Here is a 19779-nt window from a genome sequence, read left to right as displayed (position 1 = left end):
TTTTTTTTATCATAAATGGCTGTTGAATTTTGTCAGAAGCTTTCTCTGCATCTATTGAGATGATCATATGGTTTTTATCTTTTAATTTGTTAATATGGCGTATCAAATTGATTGGTGCACTTCAGTTCAGTCACTCAGTCATGTCCAACTCTTTGTGACCCCATGAACCACAGCACACCAGGCCTCCCTGTCCATCAACAACTCCTGGAGTTCACCCAAACCTATGTCCATCGAGTCAGTGATGCCATCCAACCACCTCATCCTCTGTCATCCCCTTCTCATCCTGCCCCCAAACTTTCCCAGCATCAAGGTCTTTTCCAATTAGTCAATTCTTTGCATCAGGTGGCCAAAGTATTGGAGTTTCAGCTTCAACATCAGTCCTACCAATGAACACCCAGGACTGATCTCCTTTAGAATGGACTGCTTGGATCTTGCAGTCCAAGAGACTCTCAAGAGTCTTCTCCAACACCACAGTTCAAAAGCATCAATTCTTCAGCACTCAGCTTTCTTTATAGTCCAACTCTCACATCCATACATAACCACAGGAAAAACCATAGCCTTGACTAGATGGACCTTTGTTGACAAAGTAATGTCTTTGCTTTTTAATATGCTGTCCAGGTTGGTCATAACTTTCCTTCCAAGGAGTAAGCGTCTTTTAATTTCATGGCTGCAATCACCATCTGCAGTGATTTTGGAGACTGTTCATGAACAGTATGATTGGTGCAAGCATCTTTTAATTTCATGGCTGCAGTCCCCATCTGCAGTGATTTTGGAGACCAAGAAAATAAAATCTGTCATTGCTTCCACTTTTTCACCTTCTATTTCCCATGAGGTGATGGGACCAGATGCCATGATCTTAAGTTTTTTGAATGTTTAGTTTCAAGCCAGCTTTCTCACTCTCCTTTTTGACCTTCCTCAAGAGGTTCTTTTGTTCCCCTTCATTTTGTGGCATTAGAGTGGTATCATCTGCCTATCTAAGGTTGTTGATATTTCTCCCAGTAGTCATGATTCCAGCTTGTGAATCATCCAGCCTGGCATTTCACATAATGTACTCTGCATATAAAGAATAGCAAGAAGAGATAAGAAAGCCTTCTTCAGCAATCAATGCAAAGAAATAGAGGAAAACAACAGAATGGGAAAGACTAGAGATCTCTTCAAGAAAATCAGAGATACCAAAGGAACATTTCATGCAAAGATAGGCTCGATTAAGGACAGAAATGGTGTGGACCTAACAGAAGCAGAAGATATTAAGAAGAGATGGCAAGAATACACAGAAGAACTGTACAAAAAAGATCTTCACGACCCAGATAATCATGATGGTGTGATCACTGACCTAGAGCCAGACATCCTGGAATGTGAAGTCAAGTGGGCCTTAGGAAGCATCACTACGAACAAAGCTAGTGGAGGTGATAGAATTCCAGTTGAGCTATTCCAAATCCTGAAAGATGATGCTGTGAAAGTGCTGCACTCAATATGCCAGCAAATTTGGAAAACTCAGCAGTGGCCACAGGACTGGAAAAGGTCAGTTTTCATTCCAATCCCAAAGAAAGGCAATGCCAAAGAATGCGCAAGCTACCGCACAATTGCACTCATCTCACACGCTAGTAAAGTAATGCTCAAAATTCTCCAAGCCAGGCTTCAGCAATATGTGAACCGTGAACTTCCTGATGTTCAAGCTGGTTTTAGAAAAGGCAGAGGAACCAGAGATCAAATTGCCAACATCCGCTGGATCATTGAAAAAGCAAGAGAGTTCCAGAAAAACATCTATTTCTGCTTTATTGACTATGCCAAAGCCTTTGACTGTGTGGATCACAATAAACTGTGGAAAATTCTGAAAGACATGGGAATACCAGACTACCTGACCTGCCTCTTGAGAAATTTGTATGCAGGTTAGGAAGCAACAGTTAGAACTGGACATGGAACAACAGACTGGTTCCAAATAGGAAAAGGAGTACGTCAAGGCTGTATATTGTCACCCTGTTTATTTAACTTCTATGCAGAGTACATCATGAGAAACGCTGGGCTGGAAGAAACACAAGCTGGAATCAAGATTGCCAGGAGAAATATCAATAAGCTCAGATATGCAGATGACACCACCCTTATGGCAGAAAGTGAAGAGGAACTAAAAAGCCTGTTGATGAAAGTGAAAGTGGAGAGTGAAAAAGTTGGCTTAAAGCTCAACATTTAGAAAACGAAGATCATGGCATCCGGTCCCATCACTTCATGGGAAATAGATGGGGAAACAGTGGAAACAGTGTCAGACTTTATTTTTCTGGGCTCCAAAATCACTGCAGATGGTGACTACAGCCATGAAATTAAATGATGCTTACTCCTTGGAAGGAAAGTTATGACCAACCTAGATAGCATCTTCAAAAGCAGAGGCATTACTTTGCCAACAAAGGTCCGTCTAGTCAAGGCTATGGTTTTTCCTGTGGTCATGTATGGATGTGAGAGTTGGACTGTGAAGAAGGCTGAGCGCCAAAGAATTGATGCTTTTGAACTGTGGTGTTGGAGAAGACTCTTGAGAGTCCCTTGGACTGCAAGGAGATCCAACCAGTCCATTCTGAAGGAGATCAGCCCTGGGATTTCTTTGGAAGGACTGATGCTAAAGCTGAAACTCCAGTACTTTGGCCACCTGATTCGAAGAGTTGTCTCATTGGAAAAGACTCTGATGCTGGGAGGGATTGGGGGCAGGAGGAGAAGGGGACGACAGAGGATGAGATGGCTGGATGGCATCACTGACTTGATGGACATGAGTCTGAGTGAACTCTGGGAGTTGGTGATGGAGAGGGAGGCCTGGCATGCTGTGATTCATGGGGTCTCAAAGAGTTGGACACGACTGAGCGACTGATCTGATCTGATCTGATCTAAGTTAAATAAGCAAGGCGGCAGTATCTAACCTTGTTGTACTTCTTTCTCATTTTGAACCAGTCCTTTATTCCATGTCCTTTTCTAACTGTCACTTCTTGACCTGCATACAGGTTTTTCAGGAGACAAGTAGGCTGGTAGGTTATTCCCATCTCTTTAACAGTTTTCCATAGTTTGTTGTGATCTACACATTCACAGCTTTAGTGTAGTCAATTAAGCAGAAGCAGATGTTTTTCTGGAATTCCCTTGCTTTGTCCATGACCCAATGGAGGTTGGCAGTTTGGTGTCTGATACCTTTGGCTTTTCTAAATCCACCTTGAACACCTGGAATTTCTTGGTTCACACATTGCTGAAGCCTAGCTTAAAAGATTTCGAGTATAACCTTGCTAGCATGTGAAGTGAGCACAGTTGTATGGTACTTTTAACATTCTTTGACATTGCTCTTCTTAGGGATTGGAATGAACACTGACCTTTTTCCAGTCTTGTGGCCACTGTTGTTTTCCAAATTTGCTGGCATATTGAGTCCAGCACTTTAACAGCCTCATCTTTTAGGAGTTTAAATAGCTCAGTTGGAAATACATCACCTCCCCTAGCATTGTTCTTAGTAATGCTTCCTAAGGCCCCCTTGACTTCACACTCCAGAATGTTTGGCTCTAGGTGAGTGAAAGCACCAGACCACACTTATCTGAGTCAGTAAGACCTTTTTTGTGTAGTTCTTCTGTGTATTCTTGCCACCTTCTCTTTTTTGTTGTTTTTAATATTTATTTATTTGACTGCTCTAGGTCTTTAGTTGTGGCATGAAAACTCTTAGTTGTGGCACGTGGGATCTAGTTTTCTGACCAGAGATCGAACTGAGGCCCCCTGCATTAGGAGTTCAAAGTCATAGCTACTGGACCACCAGAGAAGTCCCTTGCCACCTCTTCTTAAATCTCTTCTGCTTCTGTTAGGTCCTTACTGTTTCTGTGCTGTATTATGCCCATCCTTACAAGAAATGTTCCCTTGATATCTCCAATTTTCTTGAAGAGATCTTTAGTCTTTCTCATACTATTATTTTCTTCTGTTTCTTTGCATTTTTCATTTAAGAAGGCCTTCTTATCTCTCCTTGCTATTCTGTGGAACTCTGCATGCAGTTGGGTATATCTTTCCCTTTGTCCCTTGTTTTTTGCTTCTCTTCTTTCCTCAGCTATTTTAAAGCCTCCTCAGACAACCACTTTGCCTTCTTGCAGTTTCTATTTCTTTGGCATAGTTTTGGTCATTGCCTCCTCTGTCTGTAATTCTTTAGGCACTCTGTGTACTAGATCTGATCTCTTGGATCTGTTTGTCACTTCTACTGTATGATCATAAGGGATTTGACTTAGGTCATACCTGAATGGCTTGGTGGTTTTCACAACTTTCTTCAATTTAAGCCTGGATTTTGCAGTAAGGAGTTCATGATCTGAGCCACTGTCAGCTCCTGGTCTTGATTTTACTGACTGTATAGAGCTTCTCTGTCTTCAACTGCAAAGAATATGATGAGGCTGATTTTAGTATTGATCATCTGGTGGTGTCCATGTGTAGAGTCATCTCTTGTCTTGTTGGAAAAGGGTGTTTGCTATGACTGGTGTGTTCTTTTGGCAAAACTCTGTTAGCCTTTGCCCTGCTTCATTTTGTACTCCAAGGTCAAACTTGCCTGTTACTCCATATATCTCTTAACTTCCTACTTTTTCATTCCAGTCCCCTGTGATGAAAAGGACATCTTTTTGGGGTGTTAGTTCTAGAAGGTGTTGTAGGTCTTCATAGAATTGGTCAACTTCAGCTTCTCTGGCATCAGTGGTTGGGGCATAGACTTGGATTACTGTGGTATTGAATGGTTTGCCTTGGAAACAAACTGAGATCATTCTGTCATTTTTGAGATTGCACCCAAGTACTGCATTTAGGACTCTCTTGTTGACTATGAGGGCTACTCCATTTCTTCTAAGGGATTCTAGCCCAGCAGTAGATATAATGGTCATCTGAATTACATTCTCTCATTTCTGTCCATCTGAGTTCACTGATTCCTAAGATATTGATATTAATTCTTGCCATCTCCTGCATGAACACATCCTGTGTACCTTGATTCATGAACCTAACCTTCCAGGTTCCAATGCAGTATTGTTCTTTACAGCATCAAACTTTACTTTCACCACCAGACACATCCACAACTGAACATCGTTTCTGCTTTTGCCTAGCAATTTCATTCTTGCTGAATCTATTAGTAATTGCTTGCTGGTCTTCCCCAGTAGTATATTGGACACTTTACAACTGGAGGGGCATGCATCTTATGGTGTCATATTGTTCTGCTTTTTCATACTGTCCATGGGCTTCTCCAGGCAAGAATACTGGAGTGGTTTGCCATTTCCTCCTCCTCTGGACCACATTTTTCCAGAACTCTTCACTATGACCCTTCCTTCTTGGGTGGCCCTCCATGGCATAGTTCATAGCTTCATCGAGTTACACAAGCCCCTTCATCGTGACAAGGCTGTTATCCATGAAGGGGTCTTGCCTGCTTACTGTCCCTCAAACACAGTAGGGCTTTTCTGCCTCAGGGCCTTTGCACATGCTATTCTCGCAGCCTTTACTGCTCTTTCTCTGTGTCACCGCATTGCTCTCTCACCTTGCTCAGGGATTTGCCCAAATATCTTCTTAGCAATCCTCCCCTGACTGCCCTGTTTAAAATTGCTGTTTTCCTTTCCCCTTTACCCTGGACACTCAATATCCCCCTTTCCTGCTTTATTTTTCTATATACTGCACCACTATGTAATTTTCTAGATATTTATTTATTTCTAAATATTTTCTGCCCCTTATTCTCAACCAGAAAGTTCTGTGAGGCATGGATTTGGTTTTGTTCACTGTTACATTCTGTGGAACCTAAGTAGGACCTGTTACATAGTAACCATTCCATAAAAATATCTTGAATGGAGCTGTTCAAGATTGGAGATGACTCATGCTAGGTCAGTCAGTCCCAGTCAGAGCTTATTCTGGGCCTTTTGTGTGAATTCCTGAGAGGAGACATTTCCTTGTTCACCCTGGACTCAGTGTCAGATAATCCAGAGGCTGGGGATTCTCTTGTCATCTGACTACTGCATGGTATCACACGGGCTCTGAGTGGCCTACAGTGGAAGCTTTTTGCCCCAGATATTTACTGCTCTTCCTAGGTGGGATTTTTATACCATTGCCCCACGGATAGGTTTGACCAAGTGACTTATTTTCAGCAGTTGGATGTGGGCACAAGTGATGTGCCTCACTTCCCAGCAGAGGTGTGAAGGGCCAGCTTGTGGGGTGCTGCTTTGATATTTCCCCTTTGTTATGAGTATAACAATGACAACCCACTCCAGTACTCTTGTCTGGAAAATCCCATGGATGGAGGAGCCTGGTAGGCCACAGTCCATGGGATTGCTGAGGGTCGGACACGACTGAGCGACTTTACTTTCACTTTTCACTTTCATGCATTGGAGAAGGAAATGGCAACCCACTCCAGTGCTCTTGCCTGGAGAATCCCAGGGACGGAGGAGCCTGGTGGGCTGCCATCTATGGGGTCGCACAGAGTCGGACAGGACTGAAGTGACTTAGCAGCAGTAGCATGAGTATAGCAATGCCCCAGAGAGAGGTTGGCCCAAGTCTTAGAGGAAAGATCATGTTACTGAACTGCCGCCAGCCTGCACAAAACAGGAGTGAAAAATAAACCTTGAGAAGTGTAAACTACTGAGATTTAGGGTATAACATCATCTAAGCTGATTCAACACTTCTCCTAGTTTAAGAACAAAATATTTATTAAAGGATATTTGGTGGCCCAGAGGCTCTCCGAGAAGGCTGGCTTTGGAGACTCTAAAGCCAGGAATTATGTCTGAATATCATTGCAAGGCTGTACCAGCAGAGATACCTGCCCACGGCTACCCCTTTTGAATACAGACTTAGAAACTCAGGCCAGTGATGGGGCCCAGAGTCTCTGGTACTGCTGTCTCTGCAAACTAACTTTGGCAGATGATGGCTTTCATAATCCCTTGACTCCTTCTATTGCTCTCTTCTAAATTGAGGTCTCTGGCAGAGCCTAGGTTACACACCTGTGCTCCTGCTATGAAAGAGGTTGGGAGAGCAAATTTCTTGTTTCTCCTCAAGGATTCAAATGTGGAGAATTACTGAAACATAGGGAGGGTGTTGAGAAGTTAATGTGGGTGATCGCAAGGTCTGAGAGACACCAGTTTGAAGCCTGAGAATAGAGCCAACAGTGAGGAATTGGAGGTGAGAAACAGAGTGACTTGGTACTGTCATTTAAGGCCTTGACCAAGTCAGGCCTTAGATCTCCTCATTGACTCGTCAGCTGTCAGAAGGGTGCATTTCCAGTTTTGCTGAGGCCAGGAGGAGTTGGCCTTACTGACTCTTGCAACAGGAGTCCTGATGACTCATGTCTAGAACGGATGGGCATCACCACAGTGGGCTGGCAGTGCCTTCTTGGCTCACTTGGAAGTTTTGTTGCCCTTGGTTCTGAGGAAATGAGGACAGAGGCTGATGGTCATGGGAATGGCTGCTCTGACAGCTCAGGATTTTGGTTTTCTGGCCTGGAGAGCCATCAGTTCTCAGATGCAGCAGGCCACTTGTCCCCACTGATTACAGTAACCAGGATGGGTGAGGCTACAGAGTGGCCAACACATCTACAGCAGATACTGCTAGTTGCTTATTCAATATTCATTCTTCTTTTTGTCAGTAATAAAAATAATCATTTTTAGAATGCTTGCTATGTATTAGAGACTGTTCAGACTCTTTACTCATATTAACTCATTTAATCCTCCCAAGAAACCTGTGAGAAAGGTACTGTTACTATGGTTAGTTTACAGATGAGAAAACTGAGTCACAGAATAATTACGTAACTAAGTCACAAAGCTAAGTAAATAAAGGAGTAGGGTTTTACACCCAGGCCATCTGGCTCCATTATCTGTATTTAACCTCTACACCACACTTCCTGATTTTGTTTGACTCAGGAATGTGTCCAACTAGGATTGATTTCCTGGGCTCCCTTACAGTTAGAAGAGCCTGTGTGACGTAATTCTGGCCAATGACTTGTATAGAAGTAGGTGGGCTTCCAAAACCATTTCTTTAAAAGGAGGTCGACTCAGTTGGTATGCCCCATTTTGCCCTTAGCTTCACTTTCTCCTCAGAATGCACATAAAATGTTGGAGGGAGAGCAGCCATTTTGTGATCATGAGCTGACAGTTGTGAAGAAGAAAGCTACATTGCTCAGCAGAAAGAAGGAAGATACCTGGGTCCCAGCCCCAAATTTACTACTTCCAGACTGTCGATTACACTTAAAAAATAAAATTACTAATTTTTAATGCTGCTATTTAGTGAGAGTTTCAGTTATATGAAGGAAAACACAATCCCCACTGATGCAGTATTTCCACATTTCTCTCCTATACCATTTTGACAGTGTGTTTAATCTGCCCACCAGTTACTGAGGGACCGCTCCTCAGTGTCTCAGTTCCTTTGTTTATTGTCGCATACCTGCAGTATGTCTACGAGTTCAGTGTTTTTGTTTGTTTGGAGTTTGTTTTTTTTTAAAGTGTACGACATGGCCCCATCTCAAGGAGTTTAGAGAGCATTAATTAACCCAAAGGACTAATTTGTTTCAAGATGTTAATGGATGATAATGGCTTGATATGTTTTTCCTAACTTTGGATGTTACTGAATTTTTTTATTATTGACTTTTAGACTCTGTCTCTTCTCTCTTAAAGAGAAGGCAGGAGGCGGGGCAGGGTGATATGCAAAAGCCTATCTATTAGGAAAGATGGCTTTGTGGGGTATTCCTCTCGACAACAGCTATATGTCATCTACAAAATCACCTGCAGTCACATTCAGTGAGCTTAGACTTGATAGATAGCCACTCAAGAGAGAAACAGATCAACTGAAAATACTTTGTCTCCCCCTCCCTTACTTCAACGATTCAAGATGCCTCCAGTTTCTAAAGTCACTCCCCTGGGACTGTGTAACTGAGCACAGAGCAGTTTGGCTACTCCCCAAATTGGCTACTCCTATGGAACCCTGCTTAAAAGGAAGTGACTGATAGTGGCACCCAGCCAATGCTAATTGATGACAGAAATGACATTTCCCTCTGATTCTCCCAAACTTACTGTCTTTAGATTTCTAAGTGGATTCAACTGTGCACACAATGGGACTTGCCTATAAGCTTTCTTCATAGTTTGATGGGAAGATTTCAAGAGTGGTGGAGGTGTTAAATTAAGATCATCTTAGTGTTTTTGTTAGTGATTTTAAGTGTTTGTGACTTTTTGGCATACAATTAGGGTATAGTCTGAAGACTATATATAATGATAAAACCAAAACCAATTAGTAGGTTGTTTAACACAGTTAGAGGCTGTCTGCAGGCTAGCAGCTTTCCTTTGCTAAATCTTGTTAAAATGCAGTGGGTTCTATTTTGTGCAGAATGAGCAGGCTGCCATGACAACTGTCTGTGAATATTATTTCAATATTAGTCATAGGTTTCCAGTGTTTGCCTCTGGGTCCAGCGTTCATTCTAAAACCCAGATGCACATCTATTCTTAAAGGCGTTCTCCTGGACGTGTTTACAAAAAACAAAAACAAAACAATTTCAATTCGCTGTTAATTTTTTTTTTTCTCTTTTCGAAGAGAAATTTGAAAGAATTCACACAATTGAAAATTGTACATTTTATTGCTGTTCTTTTCTTTGGAAAAGGTGAGTTGGATATGAATTTTTATTGTGCTTGACTGTAGATTTGATTAAGTAGATTAAATAGGAGCCTGGAGATTACTCATATTGCCTGTCTTTAGTTACATGCCCACCTGAACCCTCCCTTTTGCTGGGAGAAGAGGATGTGTGAGCTGCCTAGGCCTGTGTTGTGTGCCTAGCCCTGGGCAGTCATTGTTGCTTGGCAAGTGGGCTCATGCTGATTGAATTAAGCCAGTTCAATCTCACACTTAGAGTGGAGGGTGGTGTCAATCCCATGCAAACCACAGGGCTTAGTATAGGGACAGAGTTGAGCTCAGAAAGGAAAACTAGGGTACTATTGTAAGGGATCAAGGGGCAATATTTGTCGGCCACCTGGTTAGGCAACAGAATGATGGGCAAATAATATTATTTATTGAATACTAACTATAAGCCAGGCACTACTCAAAACTGCTTTACAAGTGTATTGTTTAGAGAATGTGTTTGGCTGCATGTGATGAGGTAAGTGAAATAACAGGGACTTAATGCAGAGGGATTGGCTTTTACCTCAGGTGACATTAAGTCAGGAAAGAAGCCACTTCACATAATTTGTGTCCCAGGCTCTCCTTCAGCCTTTCTGCATCATCATTCTCAGCATTAGCCTCTTGTCCTAATGCACTCAAAAGGGCTGCTTTTCCTCTAGGCATTATGTCATGGTTCCAGACACAGTGGGGGAAGGATAAAAGCAAAGGGCTTCTGACAGCTAAGTCTTATCTCTTTTTTTTTAATCAGAAAAATGGCTTTTCTGGGAGCCTCAACCACTAGATTTCTCCTTATATCTCATTGGCCAGAACAGAGCCCCTAACCACTGGGGATCCTAGAAAATGAAGTTTTGGTGGCTGGGCCCATTGCCATCAAAAGCAAAATTAGGGCTTTATTGGTATGGAAGAAAAGGAGAATAGATACTGGCTAGGCAACTATCCGTGGCTGCCACAATGTGTATGAACCCATGTATTCCTTATATCAACTCAGTGTGAGCAGTGCTATTACTATCTCAGTTTATAAGAAGCAGACACAGAGGTTGTGTAATTTTCCCAAGCTCAGACACAACTATTAGGTGGTGGCTGTAGAAATGACCCCAAGCAATCTGACTGTGAAACTGAAGTGTCTGATGCTCCTAAGCACATCCTGACCCACAGACCAGGCCACATTTCTCCTCCAGGATGTGTATCCACTCAGGAAATGTAGGCCTCGCCTAGAAATGGTAGCTAATATCTGTTTAGCACTTTATAGTTTATGAAGGATTTTCCACTTAGATTTTTCCATTTAAATATTATCCCCATTTTTAAAATGAGAAGGCACTCGGAGAAGTAATAAACGTTTCCTAAGGTACCCGGCTTGTATTAATAAGTGACAGAGCTGATATTCCCTTGAAATTGCGAGAATTTACTCCTGGTCCCCTTTCCTAACCCTCCTGTTCTTCCATGCACAGAGACTTTTTTAATTTTTAAAAATGACAGTACTTTCTCCAGACCCTATATTAACTTTATAGCCTTCTTAGGAAAAACAGTGTAGACAAATCTTGAATCTGCCACCAGCTCGTTTACCTAGTATCCGTTTCACATAACCACATCAGCAGGAGCATGGCATAGGAGGCAGACATACCGGTTTAGTGGTGAGAAACAGAGGCCTAAGTGGGGAGGTTATTTGTATCTCATGTAATATAAAATCCAGAGCTTCATTCGAAATGTATGTTCATTACAAATAGCTCTTATCTCCCTGTTAAAGTAAGAGAGTCATTAAACATGTAGAATTTTCCTGTTCTTAGTTACATCAGGTTAATTTGAATACATATCCTTAAAACTGTTTTGTAAATCAGACTTATGAAATAAGAATAACAATCCACCTCACTAGGGCAAATTAGTGAGGTTTTAGTACATTACTGATACATCAATTTGCTTATGATTGTTATTTCTTTCATTCTTTCCAAATATTTGAAATCTTTATGGCATTGTTTCATTTATACATCACAACATTCTCATGTTCTTCTGATACTGAGTTGACCGTGAAAATCACAAAAGCATTGTAGAATATATTTGACTTTAAAAGCTGTGGAAGAGTGGGTTGAAAAAGAAATAGAGATTAAAAAAAAATACAGTGTTACAGAGTAGTGCCTCTCAAAGTATGCTTCACCATCCCTTGGGAATTCATTAGCACTCCAGACTCATGAGCCAACTCCAGACCTACTGAATCAGAACATCTAGGGGCTGGGCCCAGGCATCTGTGTTTTAACAGGGTCCCCAGGTTGTCTATAAGCACATCAAAGTTTGAGAAGCACTATTTTAGAGAGTTTTATGTAAATGAATAACTTTTGCCCTTTGGGGGATATTAGTGAAAATACTAACTTCAGCTTTAGTAAACTAAAGACTTATTAAACCCTAGTTTTTCCTTTGAAAGTCCCTAAATCATAGAGTCCACTTATATACTCCAGGGTCTAGAACAGTGTCTGGCATACAGTAGGGGCTCAACAAATATTTGTTGGATGAATATATGAATAAAACCAAGACAAGAGTAAGTATTCTTAAACAAAATTCTCTAAAAACCTTTCCAAAGTCTTCACCATAAACTTGTAGTCATCTGAGGCAATACTAACAAATGTTTTGTACAGAAAGCCATGGGTATTTCCTAGGCCTTGCTTTAGCTAATAGTTTCGACATTCCTCCAAGAAACCAACTGTTCTTTGTTCTCTATGTTCATGAAAACAAACACGGTTGACAGGGAGGTAATGGTTGGCGAAAAGTAAGCTTGGAGAATGTGGAAGCTACCTTCTCAGTAAGCAGGAAGTGGTTCTCTCATCCAGGTTGTGTTGTTCACATTCCATTGGCAGGTACAGTCATACCTGCATTCATCATTATGGAGTTGCCAAGGCAACCTATTAAAGAGTCATTCTAGAATCTCCATCTGGAAAATTCCAGGTGAGGCTGAGGACTCCTCTTCAAGTAAGATCTGTAAGCGTGATGATGGATTGTGTCCTGAGTCTGCAGGTCAGGCTAAAAGATTCAGCAACCAACAACGTGAAAATCTAGGAGTTTTACTTTCCTTCAACCTGTGTGGAACTGGTAAAACTTAGAGGGAAGGATAAGAACTCTTAAAGGAGCAGATAAATTGAATGAAATCTGGGTAGACATGGAACCATATGTTCTTCCTGTTGTTTGGCCAGATCTAGTAGAGTTAATGTTTTATGTATTGAGTTTGTCATACTTTAGTGTATGTAGTATTGAAGCTGTCTTTATTAGGGTAGAGTTGGATCACTGATGTAATGGGACGAGTACTGGCCACCAAGTCTTAAGACGATGATGTTGGGAGGCTACTTAACCTCTCTGGGCCTGACTTCCTCTCTCAGAAAATAAAGGGCCTTTCTGAACAAGTCCAGAGGACCAGAGTATCTTACCACATCACAGCCTGGTGCAGGGCTCTGGGACATGACCCTTGTGATGATCTTGTAAGGGGACTCCGCTGTCTGGCCTAGATCAGTTTTGCCCAATTCCCCGTGCTTTGACATGAGAGGGGATAGTATAAATGTATATTCTTTGTTTCACTTTTGTCTTGGAATGATGGACTATAGCTCCTGCTGAAGGAAAAAAAAAGTAAGGAATTACCATTGCTCTGCCATTGACTCATGCTAGATGTCAACAGAGACACAATAACAAGCTGAAGGAACAGATTGTGGCGATATTTAAAAATATCCACAACTCTCTAAATAAGAAGCAGTTCTGATAAGGCTATTTGGAATTCATGTGAAACGCCAAACACCCATAATTCTGAAAATCTGAATTGTACATTTTGCCAAGGTTATTTACTTCTGTGCATTAATTATAGATAAAGGTATATTAGATTCCATGATAATACGTTTCTCCCTTGGTTTACAGATATCCCTCTCTCCTGAGCCTTTTCCTTTCCAGATTGTTCTGTTTTTAGTCTCCTTTTTTTATCCCTCCTCCTCATTCCCTTTAAATGTCTCTGTTCCTAGGCATCTGATTTTGCCCCTGTTGCCTCTAACTTTACAAGTGCTCCCTCTGATCACTTTAGCTGTTACCGATAACCTGATAACCTCTTTAATCAGAATCTGCAGACCTGATTTATTTTCTGGGCTTTAAAAAGAGCCTCTGCTGCCTATGGGACATTTTAACTTGTTAGGGTGTCACTCACTAGACTGTAAATGACCAGAGGGCAGGGACCATGTGTGTTTTGTCCATCGTTGTACCCCCAGGGTGCAGTGCAGTGCCCAGCACCTGGTAGATACCCAGTGAGCATTGGTGAAGATGTGATGGATCCATCTAGTATTCCAGACTAGAAACTTTGGAATCCTTATCGATGCCTCTATCCCCCTTACTCCCTATACCCAGTCTGGGACCAGTGGGTTTATTTCCTAAAGGGCTTTCACAATTGGCCTCTCCTCTCCATTTGCACTGCTACTGCTTTAATTAAGCCCTTATCCTTGATCTCTTGGATCATTGCAGGTGCTTCCTCATTGGTCTTCCTCTGGCTGGCATTTCACCAGGTCATTGCCATGTGACCCGCAGAGTCATCTTCCTAAAGTGTGAATCTAATGAGATTACTCTCAGGCTCCTCTTCACTTAATCAGAGTTTGCAATCTGGCAGCCTCACACTGGAGTCTGTACAGTGTTCTGAGAAAGTGAGAATCACTGCTGCATTTCATTGATTCTGAGAGACACATTTTTTCACATTTTAGCACCACTGAAATTGGGATGTGCCTTAAAATCAATGGTGTGTCACAGTTTGATGAGTTGCTTTTTTGTTTCCTATTGGTACATAAAATAATGATATGCCTTGTAATCGATGGCATCTTAAGTTTGTAGAGGTATACTCATACTGGCATTTAAAAATACAGAGATTTTACATAAAAGTATGTTCAGCTTCTTTTGAAAAATTACAGTGGGTAATGTTGGGTTGGGATTTTTGGACAACTGCTGCCTCATTTAGATAGACACTCTCTACAATGTCCCATCATCTCCACCCAGGCTGCTTTATTCATTTCTGTTATGTATTCCAGCCCATGTCAGCATTTGAAATTGCAGTCTCTGACTGACAGATAAAAGTATGAATTGTTTGCTGTGATTTATGAGAACAGTCACAGTTGGCACCAGTCTACCTCCTCAGGTTCACATCCCCATCTTCTGCTGTTATACATTCTACCCACCCCAGTCTCAGGAAATATAACTCAAATGTAGTGTGCTCCCAATTTCCCTGGAGTGCCGTTCTCTACCTTGTATGCTCTAGGAAATGTCTCCTGACTTGTCCTGGCAGGGCTCGTATCCTTCTGGGCTGTGGTAGTACATGGCATATCTTTGTACCTGATCTTGGGTGGCCTCAGCCTGTAGTGGCTTGAAGCAGGATTTTGGTTCCTGGCCAGAGACTGAGGCCAGTTATAGATGGTGAAAGCGCTGAATCCCAGCCACTAGACCAGTGGTCAGTGACAAGGCCCTGGCTCTTCGGCTCTGCAGAATTCACACGAAAATGGAAAGTAGTGAAACAAGTCAAGTGTTCATTAGGAGGAAACGGGTACGGTACGTGTGGATAGACACATGGGCAGACTCAGAGAGAGTTGTGCCCTCCTGGTGGTTTGAATCACTTAAAAAAAAATATTTATTTATTTTACTTTTGGCTTCACTCGGTCTTTGTTGCTGCTCGCAGGGTTTGTCCAGTTGCGGCAAGTGGTGGCTACTGTGTAGTTCTAGTGCGCAGGCTTCTCATTGTGGTGGCTTCTCTTGTTGCAGAGCACGGCCTCTAGGCATGCAGGCTTAGTAGTTGTGGTGCATGGGCTCAGTTGCCCCGAAACATGTGGGATCTTCCCAGACCAGGGATTGAACTGGTGTCCCTTGCATTGCAAGGTGGATTTCTTAACCATTGGACCACCAGGGAAGCCCCTTGAATCACTTTTGTGGGGCATTCCCTCCAGGTTTCCTTTGGCCAGTCATTTTGATTTGTCTGGTTCTGAGTCCGTATTTGGCATATCTCAGAATCCTCTCCTGTGTGCATGCTCATCTCTTTGCCAAGGTGAACGCTGGTAAAGAGGCTTATGGGAAGTTGACATCACTTACTGTGAGGTGATGTCCCCTCCCTTTTCTACCTCCAAGGAGCCTTTCTGCGCATGTGTAGTCAGGGAGGTCTCCTTGACTTTGAGAAGTAGGAATATGTGGTCTTTTATCTCTTATCTGGGTAGGGCCCAACCTCCTCCATCATTCCGCTTTTATGCAGTTTCTGTCCATTGCAGAGAAACTGTTCAGCCTGGGGCATGTCTGTCTCCTGCCTCATACCTACACCTTCTGTCTTAAAATTATCTGTGGATGGCCCATGTCCCTCGTTACACTATGAATCTGGTAGGGAAATGAATCAGAATGTATTCATTTTTTATATCTGCCCCCTCATAGCTGGAACTTGCTCAGTAAGTATCTGTTAGGTAAAGGATGGATGGGTTGCAATTTTCTCACTGGGGTCTCTGATTATGAGTTTTGTCCACGGATAGCTAAAAGTGAAGTCCAATGGAAGGACAAGTGTATTCCTTGGTGCTCATAGTTTACAGTGGCAGGCACTGCTTCTGGCATTGCTTTAGGAAGACCCTTGGCAGTCACAGTCAGCCCATGCGGACTTTAATGTCTGCAGACCCAAAGGCACTAAGGCACAAAGGGCAGCTCTGAAGTTTTTTAAAAATTTATTTTTAAATTAGTGTACAGTAAAACCGACTTGTACAGTTCTGTGAATTTTAACACTTGGGTAGGTTAGTGTCACACCATAATCAGGATACAGAACATCACCTCCAAAACTCCTTGCTCTTCCTTTGTAGTCACATTCTCCCTTACCCCATAAACCTTGGCAGCCATTAGTCAGCTCTCCATTACTACAGTTTTGTCTTTTTGAGAATGTCATGTAAGTGTACTCAACGTTTTAAGCCTGACTTTTTTCAGCATAATGCCTTTGAGATTCATCCAGGCTGTCTTTATCAGTAGTTTGTTCCTTTTTATTGGTAAGTAATATTCTATTGTATGGCTGTCCTGCAGTTTGTATATCTGTTTACCCACTGAAGGACATTTGGGCTGTTTTAAGTATTTGACCATATGAACTTGAGTACAGGTTTCTATATGAATATAAACTTTCATTCCTTTAGAGTAAATATCCAGGGGGTAGGGTTACTATGTCATATGGCAAGTACATATTCAACTGTATGAGAGACTATCAAACTATTTTGCAGAGTGGCTGCACTATTTTGTATTCCCACCAGCAAAGTATAAGAGTTCTAGTTGCTCCATATCCTAGCCAGTGCTGGGTATTATTAGAGTTTTAAAAAAATCTAATAGGTGTTCAGTGTTAGCTCACTGTGCTTTTGATATGAATTTAAGCTTCCTTGAATCCAGGCTGTGGAAATTGGAGGGAAAAAAATGGTTAACTCACCACCAGTGTGGCAGTACTTCAAACTCTTATCTTCTCAGTATGCCTTCTGCTGTTTACTTTCCAAACTCTTTGTGGTACTTATTTATTGCTGTAATAACAAAATCTAGAGGCTTAAAATGCACATTTATGATCTCACAGCTTTTTTGGGTCATGAATCCAGGTGCAGTTTACATGGGCCCTCTATTTCAGGGTCTCTCACAAGCTGCTGCAGTTAAGGTGTCAGGTGAGCTGCAGTCATCTTAAGGCTTCACTGGGGGAGGATCTGCTTCCAAGCTCACATGGTTGTTGGCAAGATTTCAGTTTCTTGAGGTCTGTTTGACTGAGGGCCTCAGTTCCATGCTGGCTTTTGGCCCATGACTTCCCTCAGTCCTGTGCCATGGGGGCCTCTCCAGCACGACAGATTATTTCATCAAAAACACATGAGTTGTGAAGGCAATAGAGAGAGTCTGCTTACAGGACAGAAAGTCACAATCTTTCATAACTTAGTCACAGTAGTAACAGCCCAACATATTTGCCATATTCTGCTGACTAGAAGTCAGTCACTAGGTCAAGCCTTACACTGAAAGGGAGGAGATGACACAAAAGCATGAACACCAGGAGGCAGGGATCATTGGGGGCCATCTTGAAATTTACCACAGTCTTCAAACAGCTGGTCCACGGATTCTGTCCAGGTTTTATAGCTTTATTCTATGGGAGAGACAGGGTAGAGTGTCCTTACTCTGTCTTACTCTTTTCATTTGATTTATGAACATTCAAGGTTAATTTAAGGAGTTTTGTTTTTTGAGTCATGCCATCTTGGACAAAGCTAGGGTTCGACTGTTGTTTTTCAGTCACCCAGTCATGTCTGACTCTTTGCAACCCTGTGGACTGCAGCATGCCAGGCCTCCCTGTCCCTCACCATCTCCCGAAGTTTGCCCAAGTTCACGTCCATTGCATTGGTGATGCCATCCAGCCATCTTATCCTGGCAGGGTTAGATTACCAGTGGTTAAATTCTAATATCTACTAATATGCTATTTATTAAGTGACAACCATGGAAAGCTCAACTTTTGTACTCAAGATGGAGCCTTTTCAGTGATGAATTTATAAACTTCAACACATGACAGCTCTTTCAGCCTGTCATTGTGGCTGCTGACCAGGTGACCCCAATAGACAGATGTGGCCAAAACTGGCCTTTATGAATTTCTTTCACCTGATAGTGACTTATAACCCATCTTTGATTTATTTTAATAACTTTCTAATGACTTGCCAAATCTGGCCTCTCTTTTCTCCTACTTAATGTGGTTTTTCAATACCCAGAAATCATCCCTGGAAATAGGCTTGATCCTTTCTCTTTATTAAAATATAAAACTACTTAGTATTCCTTCCCTCTCTTCAAAAGAAGCAGGCTCTTTAAATCAAGGTTCTTCAAATGTTTTTGATCATGAACTTCTCTCAGTGAAAGCTTTCTGAGAATGGATGTCTGATAATTATATTTATTTATATACAGCTAATACTATTGAGCTCATATTTTGTGTATATTACCAAAAATGTACATTATGAAAATAGAAAATTCAAAAAGAATTAGAAAATATGAGTTCTGTTACTTTGCTTTTTATTGTCCAGCAGATCTTTTGGTTTTTGCTGTGGGGCAGGTACCTCAGTTTGGAGACTACTAGGTGCTAGGAAATCCCATGGACAGAGGAGCCTGATGGGCTACAGTCCATGGAGTTGCAAAGAGTCCGACACGACTGACTAAACAACAACAACAAGAGGTGCCAGGAAGCTGGGATTGGATGTGATTGCTTATCACTGGCCCTGAAATGGAGCAGGATCCTGTGGGGCTGTCTGGGGTGCAAATCCTTTCTGTGTCCCCTGTTTCTTGTTTGTAGGAAACAGGCTTCATTCAGCCCCCTTGCTCTTCCCTGAGTCCCAAAGGCGAGCTTTGAACAGTTGCTAACCAAGTGAGGAAATGCAGAAACTGGGGAGGAGCGGTCCAGAAACAGCAGTGCAGGGTCCTGGCTCCTCCTCAGGGGACGCACAGAATGGTGTCTCTGAGCTCTTCTGCAGGAGCTAAGGCCCCACCCGGGCAGAGGATGGCAGTTTCAGGCCATGCACAAGCATCCTGGAACACCACCCTGTTACCTCGCCAACAGCCATTCAGAAGAAAGTCTGAACATAGTGGAAGATAAGGGAGACTCTGACCCCTTCCCCAAATGATTCTCCCTTTAAACACTTTCATGGTTGAGCAGAGTCTTCAGAGTTGGTTTTTGGACACTAGTCCACCTTCTCCCCAGGTTGTTGGTCTCCTGAATAAAACAGCCTTTTTCTTCCAACCACCACTCATCTCTTGAGCATTGGCTTTTGCGTGAGCTGCTGAGCCTTAGTTGGGAACAACCCCAGCACTAGAGGGCTAGCTGAGAGTCGCCAGAGCTGGGAGGCCAGCCCAATCTGAGCTCCCCACTTTGGTGCTATCAGGTGTTAAGGTATCAGGCACCATGAGGAGGCAGACACTTTAGTTTAAGTACTACTCACTCAGCACCAAGCATATCTGCACACACCATTTCTTCTCAGTCTGTTCCCAAGTCCAGTTGCTTTTCCTGGATTCTAGCATGTTTTCCTTGGCTGTGTCATGACCAATAATAGGAGCTGCTCATTAGATGACTTTTCCTTTATAGAAGTTGGAACTGTGGCCAGCTCCAGGAAGCTTGTGAAATAGTAGAGGTTTACCTGCAATGCCCAATTTCTCCCTTGTGAGAAAACCAGCCTTCTC

The 19779-nt window shown here is 42.3% G+C and overlaps 1 protein-coding gene across 3 annotated transcripts in view; it reads left to right on the top strand.

Moving 5' to 3' along the window:
* The window catches only part of PPEF1 (protein phosphatase with EF-hand domain 1), a 157087-nt gene that overhangs the window by 7778 nt on the left and 129530 nt on the right, over positions 1–19779 (top strand). Inside the window, exon 1 of one of the 3 annotated variants that reach the window (XM_061408028.1) lies at positions 12547–12678. The exons of the other annotated variants lie outside the window; for them this stretch is intronic. The gene's annotated coding sequence lies outside the window, so the exon portion shown is untranslated. Of the gene's footprint in view, positions 1–12546; positions 12679–19779 lie in introns of those variants that run through there. 3 annotated transcript variants of the gene reach the window in all.

The sequence above is a fragment of the Bos javanicus genome, chromosome X (genome assembly GCF_032452875.1).
Source record: "Bos javanicus breed banteng chromosome X, ARS-OSU_banteng_1.0, whole genome shotgun sequence".
Taxonomy (NCBI): domain Eukaryota; kingdom Metazoa; phylum Chordata; class Mammalia; order Artiodactyla; family Bovidae; genus Bos; species Bos javanicus.
Note: the sequence above shows the minus strand (reverse complement) of the source record. Positions and strands in the feature narration are given on the sequence as shown.